The sequence below is a fragment of the Callithrix jacchus genome, chromosome 8 (genome assembly GCF_049354715.1).
Source record: "Callithrix jacchus isolate 240 chromosome 8, calJac240_pri, whole genome shotgun sequence".
Lineage (NCBI taxonomy): Eukaryota > Metazoa > Chordata > Mammalia > Primates > Cebidae > Callithrix > Callithrix jacchus.
Window position 1 is genome coordinate 93922128 of NC_133509.1, and position 13024 is coordinate 93935151.

General features: G+C 39.1%; 1 protein-coding gene across 8 annotated transcripts in view; it reads left to right on the top strand.

The window, feature by feature from the left end:
* The window catches only part of DAAM1 (dishevelled associated activator of morphogenesis 1), a 189645-nt gene that overhangs the window by 34775 nt on the left and 141846 nt on the right, over window positions 1-13024 (top strand). For 4 of the 8 annotated variants that reach the window (XM_078335038.1, XM_078335040.1, XM_078335037.1 and 1 more), the window contains exon 2: window positions 2936-2991. The exons of the other annotated variants lie outside the window; for them this stretch is intronic. The gene's annotated coding sequence lies outside the window, so the exon portion shown is untranslated. The remainder of the gene's footprint in view (window positions 1-2935; window positions 2992-13024) is intronic. 8 annotated transcript variants of the gene reach the window in all.

The window sequence follows — 13024 nt, forward strand, 5'->3', positions numbered from 1 at the left end:
TCAATTGGAAGATGTGGCAGGAATCACCCCTGCAACTTTCAAATCCTTGCTGGTGGCACATCTCTGTAAACCCTCTAGGAATGCAGTATTGCTTTTGATTTACTATTTTCCTAGGTAGAGGCAGTTCTGATGTCCATTTGGCCTCTCCCACTGTGATACTTTGGAAGCACATAACTTGTTTGATTTCACAGGTTCACAGCTGGAAGGGAATTTGCCTCAGATGAATCATACTTTTGAGTCTTACCCATATCTGATTTAAATGGCATTTAGATGAGACTATGGTCTTTAGACTTTTGAGTTGGTATGGGACTGAGTTAAGACATTTGGGGCTACTGAGATGGAGTGAATGTATCTTGCATGTGAGAAAAACATGAATTTTGGAGGCACAAGGGCAGAATGCAATGGTCTGAGTGTTTTTCCCCAAATCTGTATGTTAAATCCTAATCACCAAGGTGACGGTATTAGAAGGTGATGGTGCCTTTAGGAGGTAATTGGGTCAGGAGGGCTCTGCCCTCATGAATGAGATTAGTGTAATTCCTTGTGAGGAGACAGTGAGAAGGCACCATTCCATGAACCAGAAAGCAGCTGCATATCAGACGTCAAATATGCTGGCACCTTCACCTCAGACTTCCCAACCTCTAGAACTGTAAGAAATAAATCTGTGTTTCTTAAAAGTTACTCAGGCTAAAGTAATTTGTTGTAGCAGCCTCAGTGGCCTAAGACTATGAATTTGTTAATGATAGTTAATAGCGATCACAATGAAGCCAAAAAGAAATGTGATTAATAAGTTGACACTGAAGAAAATGTTTCCCCTCTAAAGCAAGTTGGGACCTGGGCTGTCTCTTTCTGTGCCTTTGATATGCCTCTTCTCCATCCTACTCCATGGATTTGTTTAGTACCATTCCTTCTGTTAGCTGGTGAGGACACCTGAGGCTAGGTACATCATGGGCTCTGGGATTCTGGATTTGTCAGGGTGGTGCAGTAGAGTGTGCACAGACAGAGATCTGTGGACAGAGTTCTTGATTTGAGCCTGTCCTTGGGCCAGCCTTAACCCTGCTAGTGCTGATTCTGTGCAAGGTTTGATCCAGTTTCCTTTTTAGTAAAGTATTAAGATGCCTATTGTCCATGAATACTGAGAGGGTGCTTTTGAAGATCAAAGGAGAAATAGTACCTGGAATCACTTTGCATAGCACTATAAAATGTAAGATCCTGCTTTTAAAAATAGTAATATTTGCCCATGTATATCTATGAATTGATATTTATACTAATTGAACCCTCTCACTGATGTGACAAGAAACTCAAGCCCCAAAGCATTGGGGCAACTAAGAACAACTCTAAGGAGTCTAACGTAACATATGCCTAAAATGTGTTTTAGTTGCCTGATGATAATTTTCTTTTTTTACATTTGAACGGTCAACCTGAGACTTCTTATTATTTTCAAGTAGTTTCAGACTGGAACTCAGGATACTTTTCACAGGAATGCATTTGGTAGAATGTCTCCTGGGACTTTCAGCTTGATGGAGGGGTATTGAACAAATACCTATTTCTGTAGGGTATTCTCTTTGCTGACTTGAGTTGTACCTCTGTAAGAGCATAGAGAAGGCACCAAATAGCACCAAAGGGGATGTATCTTTGTTCTTTTCCTTTTAGTTGATACATCAGATTTATTTAGGTTGCAAGCAAGAGATACTAAATTTAACACACACACGTACATAGCAGAAGGGGCAGTCTTTGTATTTGTAAGGAAGACTGGAAAGCACAGGAGGCTTTGGGCGTTTAGGGTAGGATTTCAAGGAGAAAGTCCATTTCTCCCATCTTAGGTCTGCTCAGCATCACATTTCTAGCAGGATTGGGGGTGGGATGTGCCTGACATGATACCAAGAGTGCCAGGAACGGAGGTGGGTCATTCCCTGTAAAGTTAATCTCTGTATACTAGACAGGCAAAAACAACAATAGATTTCAGTAGGAATCTCAGTTCTTGGAAACTAGAGGCAATTTAACATGCTTATTCACTAGCATGGGGTAAGCTGCCTTTTTATTTTTGCTGAAGGAGGAGTTCAGAAAGATGGAAGAAGGAAGGATCATCATTAGATTGGGAGGCAAATACAATAGGAGGGTCCTTTTGTTAGAATCTGGGAATGGACTGGGACACTTAATGGCATCCCTGTATTACTTTAAAGGACTATGAATGGCTACATAGGCTGGCATTGCCCAACTCCAGTACATAAAGTGCGGCATGAATAGTGCCCCTGGTGTTGTGTAAGTTATCATTTCTACCTTTCCATGTCTTTGACTGTATTTGTCAGATCCCCCCCACCTTGTTTTCTACTTTAATTAAAATGCCTAGCATACGTCTATAGAATTTCCAGTAAAACTAACGAGTGTTTTGAATTAAAATATTGAGTTGTCCAGAATAAAATGATTATATGGTATACCTTTAAAGTACTTCTTTTACATTCCAATTTAAGCTTCTGGTTCTTTACACAGACTCCCTTACATATACTGTTTGTGCTTTCATAAAGTGACTTGCTGTATAGAAATGGGTTTACATGTGAACAAGGATGGTGTGGTGTACCTTTTCTTTGCCCCTTACTCCTGAAAGTGTGCTTATAGGGAAGGGCGGGGGATAGTCTGTTTCCTCATTACAGACTATGTAGTCTGTACACCTTATTGTCAGTAGTTTCACGGAGACAGCTGGCTGTGAGACTGTGAGACCTGCGTTTGTTGTGACGGTCCTGAAGGACTTGTTTGGGAAGGCCAGTTACTAGATGTGCGATTTGTAAGTTTAATTTGTTCCAACACCTGATATTCCTGTTGTGTTCATCTTGTGCTGCATAAAACATGCAGAAAAATGGGAGGAGTCACATATAGGCCTGGATTCTCCGTCTCAGTATCTCGATTTTCTGTAACCTCATGCTTGTTCCACTTTTTTCAGTTTTCCAGACCAGATCTGGTGCTCCAGAACATGATAAGGAGTAAGCTGTTCACATTGTAAGTGCTTTTACTAAACTTGACTCTTTTGAGGGTGGGGATAGGTTGTGTTTACATCCGTGCTGGGCACACAGAGGACATGTAGTCCAAATATGTTTGAGTTCAGCAGAGCACCCATAGGTACACCCAGGACTAATGAATGGATGGTACTCCCTGTTGCACAGGCAGGGTGTCCCAGTGGAACACGGGGACTTCTTACCCCCAGTCATTGCCACCAATTTGTATCTCTGCCACATACTGAAACAGTTGAGGCAAGACTCTCCTAGAAAAGGTTTACCTGCAACTGAATACAACTTGGAGCATAGAATTTGGTTACTAGTAGAAACCCTTTAAACCTTTTTGAGAAGTGCTGGAATTACAACATGTTTCAACCCATGGGTTGGTTTTTCTTACCACTTTTTTTTTTTTTTTTAAATCTTTAGGGAAGAGAAAAAAATCCTAGGCGGTAATAATGAAATCTTTTAAATTTGTGGCATGATGGGAAAATGTAATCACAGTGTCAACATTCTGTCATTGTCTATTCATCTTTCTTTATGGAAAAAAATAATTATGGTGGTTTTCACTGACAAAGTTCCAAGGATCTGATGGTTTCCCATGACGTAAGTTAAATGTTAAGATGTTTGACTATAGATAATATCAGCTCCTCAAATTTAGAAATGACACTCTAGCCCAGTATTGTGTCTCCCTCCTCTGCTCCCCAGCTTCCAAGAAAAAAAGCAATAGGAAAGGGAAACTGTATTTTTACCATTGGTTGAAAATGGTTCAGAGTATCACTTGACTTTTAATGAAATCTGGAAATGCACTTAACTCCAACTGCTTTGTCTTCCCACACATTTCAAATGTGTGTTAAAAGGAAAATACCTCTGTAGAAACAGGCTATTTTTAGATTTCACTCATATATTTGGGTTTCATCACTCAGATTCTTTTCCCTCAGGGCCAGAGTCATATTTGTGTGTTCTGTACTTGATAGCTTTTCTTATTCTCTACTTGGAACCACCTGGAGGCCAGCACGCTCAGTCCACATGTCCATTTATAATCTGAATAAATCATGTGTTTTCCTTGCCTACCTTTTCCCTCTGCCTTTCCCCAGGTGTTGTAGATCGAAAGATTACTTGGTTTTGGACTTAGCTGTGGTTTTAAATAATTTGTTTCGTCTAGATTCTAGTGGCAGTCCATTGGTAGAATGAAGACTCTGTTTCTATCTTTTCCCCTAGTTCTAAAACACTTCAATTTTCGATTGATTTTTAAAAGTTACATTAAATTTAGAAAATGTTAGAGAAGTACTCTGACAAATTCCTTTTAATGAGGATTTGGCTGTGAATATTGTAGTTCTGATTAGCAAGCAAATATTAAAAGTAAAAGCATTTAATCGGCTGATTTTGAAGATTCCTTGCAGGGTGCTTATTCTGTGCATGCCACTTTGCCCAGCCCTACATGTCAGCAGTAGAAGATACTGATTTAGCATATTTTTACCAAAGACACTCCTGCTTTTCATTGAGCAAATGATGCATTTTGTAGTGTGTTTTTCATTATGGTTGGAGGAGATCTTCCTTGAGGCCAGAGTGTCATTTGACTTTTGATTTTTGTGAGTTGTTACCTCTGTAGTCCTAAACTGTAACTTCATTGTGCAAGCATTTCACCCTAAGCATGACCCTAAATGATGTAGCATTGCATGTCAGATATTTGCTAATTTGCCTTGATGACATACTGATATCTTTAAAAAGCCTATATGATATCCTTGACTTATAAATTCACTTCACATGGCTCTTAAGATAAAGCATAGGTAAAACCAACAGCAAGCATGCAAACAAGATTAAAAGGAAGACCCACACTGACTTGTTATCTGTCCTGGCCCTTTTTGTATTTATTCTACTCTAATTTTTTTTTTTTTTTTTGAGACAGAGTTTCACTCTTGTTGCCTGGGCTGGAGTGCAATGATGCAATTTCAGCCCACTGCAACCTCTGCCTCCCAGGTTCAAGCAATTCTCTGGCCTCAGCCTCCAGAGTAGCTGGTATTACAGGCGTGTGCCACCATGCCTGGCTAATTTTGTATTTTTAGTAGCAACAGCGTTTCTCCATGTTGGTCAGGCTGTCGTGAACTACTGACTTCAGGTGATCTGCCCACCTTGGCCTCCCAAAGTGTTGGGATTACAGGCTTAAGCCACGGCGCCTAGCCTCTATTCTCATTTTGAAGTAAATCCAGTAGAAAGATATCTTTACCTCCTAAGAGATGGCTAGCAGTGTAGTCCTAAATTCTAAGAACATGGTAAGAGTAAATAAGGTGGTGTAAAACCTGGTTGATTAAACTTCTTGGTTTAAATTAAATGGGAGAAGGCTTAATCCCATCATTTGTGTTAGTTTCTGCTTTTAGCAAGCCCTCAGAGGCACTTCATTGAAGGCATAGGTCTGGGTGGTGATTTCCATCCTGATGGGTGGCTATGGCTATTTTCCTGTCTATAAATAACAGTTCACCACGTTGAAATGAATGCCAAGTGAGTTTCCCCCACCACCACCCAGCCTAATCATAGAATGTTTGAGATAATGGAACAGTGATAAGGGTAAATAAATTTAGCACTGTCAACCTACCAGCATAAACCTTAGCTGATTTTAAGTTTAAGGTCCCCTGTTAACTCTCTTACCCTTGCAGATGGAATTTCAGCTGTGATGTAGTTGAGACAAACCACACAACAGATCCATTATTTCTCTTTGTGAAACAGCAGGTACCTGAGTGCGCCTCTTACCACTTCCTTACAAATGGGTCCCCTCAGGTGGCTGCAGTGGAACTAGAATCCCAGTAGCCTTTGTCACTTGGAAGTCTGATTGGGGCAGCACAGAGACTACTGTAACTGGAAGCAAACACTATGGCCAAGGGGGTGATGCATAGAGGCTTTTTCCACAGGCTAGGATTCCCTTACCCAGGGAAGCAGTGATGTACCACGGGGTAACATGGAGCCTCTTCCTGGGCCGAGTTTCTTTCTATCCAGACAAATTAAATACTTAAAAAAAAAACCAGATATTAATTAAATATTCACCAGAGACTACTAAGTTATGTGAATTTAGAAAGCATTATTCATTTCATGTTTTCACTTATTTATGGGATCTAAAAATCAAAACAGTTGAACTCATGGACCTAGAGAGTAGTAGTAGAATGACGGTTACCTGAGAGGCTGGGAAGGGTAGCTGGGGACTTGAAGGGAGTGGAAAAAGTTAATGGGTACAGAAAAACTCAGAAAGAATGAATGAGACCTACTATTTAATAGCATAACAGGGTGACTGTAGCCAAAAATAACTTAATTGTGCATTTTAAAATAACTAAAAGAATGTAATTGAATTGTTTGTAACACAAAGGATAAATGCTTGGGGGGAGGGATGCTCCATTCTTCATGATGTAATTATTTCACATTGCATGCCTGCATCAAAACATCTCATGTACCTCGCAAATATGTACACCTACTATGTACCCACAAAAATTGTTTGTAAGCATTATTCTGTGGCAAGTGGGATTCCTTCCATTATCCTTGTTGTTAGAATTAGAAGTGTTCTCTGTTGAACAACTGTGCACTTGCCATCAATGTCTTTTGCTGCTTAAAATGATGTATACACTAAGACAGATCAGATTCATATATTTCAAGCAGGCAGGTGATGTAACTGAGCACAGGAGGGAAAGTACATATCACTTTGTATATTAAACACACAAGAATATTCATTTCCATTTCCTTTTTCTTCAAATGTATGACAGCATATTTTCCTACTTAAATTAATATTTTAAATTGACAAATCATAATTGTGTATATGTATAGGGTACAATGTGATGTTTTGATATATGTATGCAATGCAGAATGATTAAATCAAACTAACATGTGACATACCATCTTATATTTCCCCACCTTTGATACAAATGCAAGTACAAGAAATATTTTACCTCTCAGTTTTCTAAGTAGGAAAAGTGCAAGCAATAATGATGAAAAATGGTGAATGACCCCTAGTCTTGAGGTTGCAAAAGGGTAGGGAGTAGTGGGGACCATGTGAAATTCAGCATCAAATTTGTTGATGCTTGGGAATGAAAGTCTAGCTAGTTGGAAATTAATAAAAACACATTATTTTTTAAGGAGAGTATTTTGTCTAGTGGTTAAGAGGTTGGCTCTAGAGTCAGACAGTCAGGGTTCAAATCTCAGTTGACCATTTATTATCTGTGCAACCTTGGCAGTATACTTAATCTCTGGGCCTCAGATTGTCACTGTAAAACATGCCAGTAATAAAAATCGTATCACCAGCTTGTAGTTGGAGCTTGATGAGGTAATCCATTAGAAGAACTCAGTGCCTGGCATGTAGTATTCACTTAACAAACTTTAGCTACTATATTGTTATTCAATACGGAGCAGGTCTACCAAAGCTTTTAAGTGGACCACTGCAGTGGACTGAATGTATCCTTTTAAAATGCATATGTCGAAACCCTAATCCCAGTGTGATGGTATTTGGAGGTGGAGTCTTTGAGAGGTAATTTACGAGGACTCAGCAGCAGAAGTGGTGGGCACATTTGAGAACTACACTGTTTATTGAGAACTTAGTAACATATGCTCCAGCCTTAGGGCTAATACTATTTTATCCCCACTTTACAGAGAGGAAACAGATAGCAAGTTAATTCTCGTCGTGCACTGGATTTCTCCAGCAGTGGTGCTGTTTAGAGGATGGCACTTCAGCATATTTCTCACATTGTTTTTCTATAGCATGTTCAAGTCTGGTTATAAACACCCACACCTGTCACCACACAGCATTTACCATGAGGAGAGCTTGTTCTGCAGATTCAAGCATTGTCAAGTCTTAGTGAAGGGCAGGTGGGCGTCATACCTCCAGAGAATATTGTAACTTACTGGTTCTTCCTAAATGTGTACTGGTCACTGAGAGTCATGGTTTTATCAGAACATCTCTGTCTTAGCCTTCCTGCAGAATACCTTTGACTTCCTTATTCTTGAGTCTAAAAATGCAAAGTTGTCTTTTCAGGATTTTCATAAATCTCTTAAAAGATCAGAGAGGCAAGGACATTAACAAAGGAGATGGATATGGTGGCTGTTCACCAACATGTTGGAATTCTGTACCCTGAAAAAGTGTCCTGTTTAGTTTGGAATGATAAAATAAGCCATGTAGTGTATCTCTACAGGCTATAGAGGAATATTTTGCATTTCTTTTTTTTTTTCTTTAAAAAATGTTTTTAAAAGTTCTGGGATACATGTGCAAAATGTGCAGGTTTGTTTACATAGGTATACATGTGCCATGGTGGTTTGCTGCACCTATCAACCTGTCATTTAGGTTTTGAGTCCTGCATGTACTAGGTATTTGTCCAAATGCTCTCCCTCCCCTTACCCCCAACCCTGCAACAGGCCCCACTGTGTGTTCTCCTCCCTGTGTCCATGTGTTGTAGTTGTTCAACTCCCACTTTTGAGTGAGAACATGCAATGTTTGGTTTTATGTTCCTGTGTTAGTTTGCTGAGGATGATGGCTTCCAGCTTTATCCATGTCCCTGCAAAGGACATGAGCTCATTCTTTTTTATGGCTGCAGAGTATTCCATGGTGTATATGTACTACATTTTCTTTATCCAGTCTATTATTGATGGGCATTTGGATTGGTTCCATGTCTTTGGTATTGTAAGTAGTTCTGCAGTAAACATATGTGTGCATGTGTCTTTATAATAGAATGATTTATATTCCTTTGGATATATACCCAGTAATGTGATTGCTGGGTCAAATGATATTTCTGGTTCTAGATCCTTGATGAATCACCTGCAGTATTCCTCAGTGGTTGAACTAATTTACACTCCCACCAATGGTATAAAAGTGTTCCTGTTTCTCCTCAGCCTTGCCAGCATATATTGTTTCCTGACTTTTTAATAACCACCATTCTGACTGGCATGAGATGGTATCTCATTGTGGTTTTTGATTTGCATTTCTCTAATGATCAGTGATGATTAGCTTTTTTTCATATGTTGGTTGGTTACATAAATGTCTTCTTTTGAGAAGTGTCTGTTCTTATCCTTTGCCTAAGTTTTGATGAGGTCATTTGTTTTTTCTTGTAAATTTGTTTAAGTTCCTTGTAGATTCTGGATACTAGAACTTTGTCAAATGTGTAGATTGCAAAAATTTTCTCCCATTTTGTAGGCTACCTGTTCACTCTGATGATAGTTTCTTTTGTCAAGTTTGGCTTTTGTTGCAATTGCTTTCGGCGTTTTAGTCATGAAGTCTTTGCCCATGCCTATGTCCTGAATGGTATTGCCTAGGTTTTCTTCTAGGGTTTTTATGGTTTTGAGTATTACATTGAAGTCTTTAATCCATCTCAAGTTAATTTTTGTATAAGATGTAAGAAAGGAGTTCAGTTTGTTTTCTGCATATGGCTAGTGGTTTTCCCAGCACCATTTATTAAACAGAGAATCCTTTCCCCATTGCTTGTTTTTGTCAGGTTTGTCAAAGATCATATGGTTGTAGATGTGTAGTGCTATTTCTGAGGTCTCTGTTCTTTTCTGTTGGCCTTTATATCTGTTTTGGTACCAGTACCATGCTGTTTTGGTTACTGTAGGCTTGCAGTATAGTTTGAAGTCAGGTAGCATGGTGTCTCCAGCTTTGTTCTTTTTGCTTAGGATTGTCTTGGCTATATGAGGTCTTTTTTGGTTCCATATGAAATTTAAAGTAGTTTTTTTCTAACTCTATGAAAAAAGTCAATGGTAGTTTGATGGGAATAGCATTGAATCCATAAATTACTTTTGGCAGTATGGCCATTTTCATGATATTGATTCTTCCTATCCACGAGTGTGGAATGTTTTTCCTTCCATTTGTTTGTGTCCTCTCTTATTTCCTGAGCGGTGGTTTGAAGTTCTCCTCGAGAAGGTTCTTCACATCCTTTGTAAGCTGTATTCCTAGTTATTTTATTCTCTTTGTAGCAATTGTGAATGGGAGTGCATTCATGATTTGGCTCTCTGCTTGTCTATTAGTGTATAGGAATGCTTGTGATTTTTGCACATTAATTTGTATCCTGAGAATTCATTGAAGTTGCCTATCAGCTTATGGAGTTTTGGGGCTGAGATGATGGGGTTTCCTAAAAGTAGAATCATGTCATCTGGAAACAGAGACAATTTGACTTCCTTTCTTTCTATTTGAATACACTTTCTTTCTTTCTCTTGCCTAATTGCCCTGGCCAGAACTTCCAATACTATGTTGAATAGGAATGGTAAGAGAGGGCATCCTTTTTCTTGTGCTGGTTTTCAAAGGGAATGCTTCCAGCTTTTTCCCATTCAGTATGATATTGGTATGGGTTTGTCATAAATAGCTCTTATTATTTTGAGATATGTTCCATCAATACCTAGTTTATTGAAATGTTTTAGCACGAATGGATGTTGAATTTTATCAGAGGCCTTTTCTCCATCTATTGAGATAATCATGCGATTTTTGTCATTGGTTCTGTTTATGTGATGGGTTACATATATTGATTTGTGTGTGTTGAACCAGCCTTGCATCCCAGGGGTGAAGTCTTGATCATGGTGGATAAGCTTTTTCATGTGCTGCTGGATTCAGTTTGCCAGTATTTTATTGAGAATTTTGTTATTGACGTTCGTCAGGGATATTGGCCTGAAGCTTGCTTTTTTTGTTTTGTCTCTGCCAGCTTTTGGTATCAGGATGATGCTGGGCTGGTAGAATGAATTAGGGAGGAGTCTCTCCTTTTCAGTTGTTTGGAATAGTTTCAGAAGAAATGGCACCAGTTCCTCTTTTTACTTCTGGTAGAATTCAGCTTTGAATCCATCTGGTCCTAGGCTTTTTATTGGTTGGTAGGCTATTAATTACTGCCTCAGTTTCAGAACTTGTTATTGATTTATTCAGGAATTCCACGTCTTCCTGGTTTAGTCTTGGGAGGGTGTATGTGTCCAGGAATGTATCCATTTTTCTAGGTTTTCTATTTATTTGCATAGAGATGTTCATAGTATTCTCTGATAGTAGTTTTTATTTCTGTGGGATCGGTGGTGATATATTCCCTTTATCATTTTTTATTGTGTCTATTTGATTCTTCTCCCTTTTCTTCTTTATTAGTCTAGCTAGTGGTCTATCTATTTTGTTAATTTTTTTTCAAAACAACAGCTCCTGGATTCATTGATTTTTTTTGAGGGGTTTTTCATTTCTCTATCTCCTTCAGTTCAGCTTTGATCTTAGTTATTTCTTGTCTTCTGCTAGTTTTTAAATTTGTTTACTCTTACTCCTCTAGGTCTTTTAATGGTGATGTTAGGGTGTCAATTTGAGATCTTTCCAGCTTTCTGATGTGGGCATTTAGTGCTATAAATTTCCCTTTTAATATTGTGTTAGCTGTGTCCCAAATATTCTGCTATGTGAATATATTGCATTTCATCCAAACACAGCCAACTGCTTTGAAAGAGTTATGCTGGAACATGCATGCGGCTGTGGCTGGTGCACAGAGGTGGGGCAGAGACAGACCTCACTTCATCAAATGAATAGCCTAGTATACTTAGAAAAATAGACTTGACTATGCTTAATAATGAGAAATTCCCTTTCTTAAAAAAAAAATCTCATTTTTTTTTTAATTTAATTTTTTTTTTTGAGACGGAGTTTCGCTCTTGTTACCCAGGCTGGAGTGCAATGGCGCGATCTCGGCTCACCGCAACCTCCGTCCCCTGGGTTCAGGCAATTCTCCTGCCTCAGCCTCCTGAGTAGCTGGGATTACAGGCACGCGCCACCACGCCCAGCTAATTTTTTGTATTTTTAGTAGAGACGGGGTTTCACCATGTTGACCAGGATTGTCTCGATCTCTTGACCTCGTGATCCACCCGCCTCGGCTTCCCAAAGTGCTGGGATTACAGGCTTGAGCCACCGCGCCCGGCCAAAAAAAATCTCATTTTAAACAGTTACTCTATGGCTTTATAATGAGAAGTGCCCTCAGTTTTGTTTTCCTCCACCAGCCTTATTTATGTATTTATTTATTTGGAGACTTCTCTCCTTAGTATGAATTGTCTTTAACAGTCTTTTTCCTTGAGCTGCTAGGCATTTGAAGCTTCAGGTAATTTTTAGCAGATCAAAAGGAAGAAGTTGTAGCAGAATGACTAGCTTTCTGTCTAGTAAGTGTTATTTATTTATTTTTTAATAACTAAGGACTGGAAGATGGGAAATCCTTAGAATTATAATGCTCTCTGCTATTCATCACACATGGTCTGGCTTTTGCTAAGTCCTGTGACCTGACTTCCTATCTCTACCTCTTGTCCACTGAGCTTCAGGTATATTCGCCGCCTTTTTGTTTTTGAGCATGCCTCACTTTTTCTCCCTGCAAGCATTTGCTCTCTGGCTGGAACACTTCTCTTAGATTTTTGCATGGCTGTCTTCTTGTCATCATTTAAGTATGATTTCCAGTGGCATCTTCCCAGATGTTATCTTCACGACTTTCCATTTTCTAAAGAATCACGCCTCTAGCATTTCTGGCCAATCTCTCTGAATACCCTGTTTTATCTATGTGAAATTAGAGTGATTATCTTTGTCTCCTCTCACTAAACTACGACCTCTGTGATTACTCAGGGTTGGGGAAGCTCATCTGTCTTGTTCATTGCTGGGCCTCCAACCCCTGTAACAGTGCCCAAAGGTGTTCAGTGTATGTTTGTAGAATAAGTGAATTAATTTATTTGTAATATAAGTGATTTTGAAAACTTCCCCAAACTTCTCTTGTTTCATGTACTTAATGTAGAGCAGGGATCAGTAATTTTTTTCTCTAAGATGCTATATATTACATTTATTAGGCTTTAGGGGCTAAAAGATCTCTGAGACACCTACTCAGAAAGCGGCCACAGACAATATGTAAACAGGAGCCTAGCTGTTATCCAATAAAACCTTATTGACAAAAACTGTTGGTGAAGGGACACTTGGCATTTAGCTCTCGGGCTGCAATTTGCACTCTCCTAGAGTAGAGTCAGTCAGGTTTAACCTACACATGTGAAATATATATAGAAAGGGTGGATTTGAAGAGTAGTTGTCTTCATTACAGGCTCAGTTCACT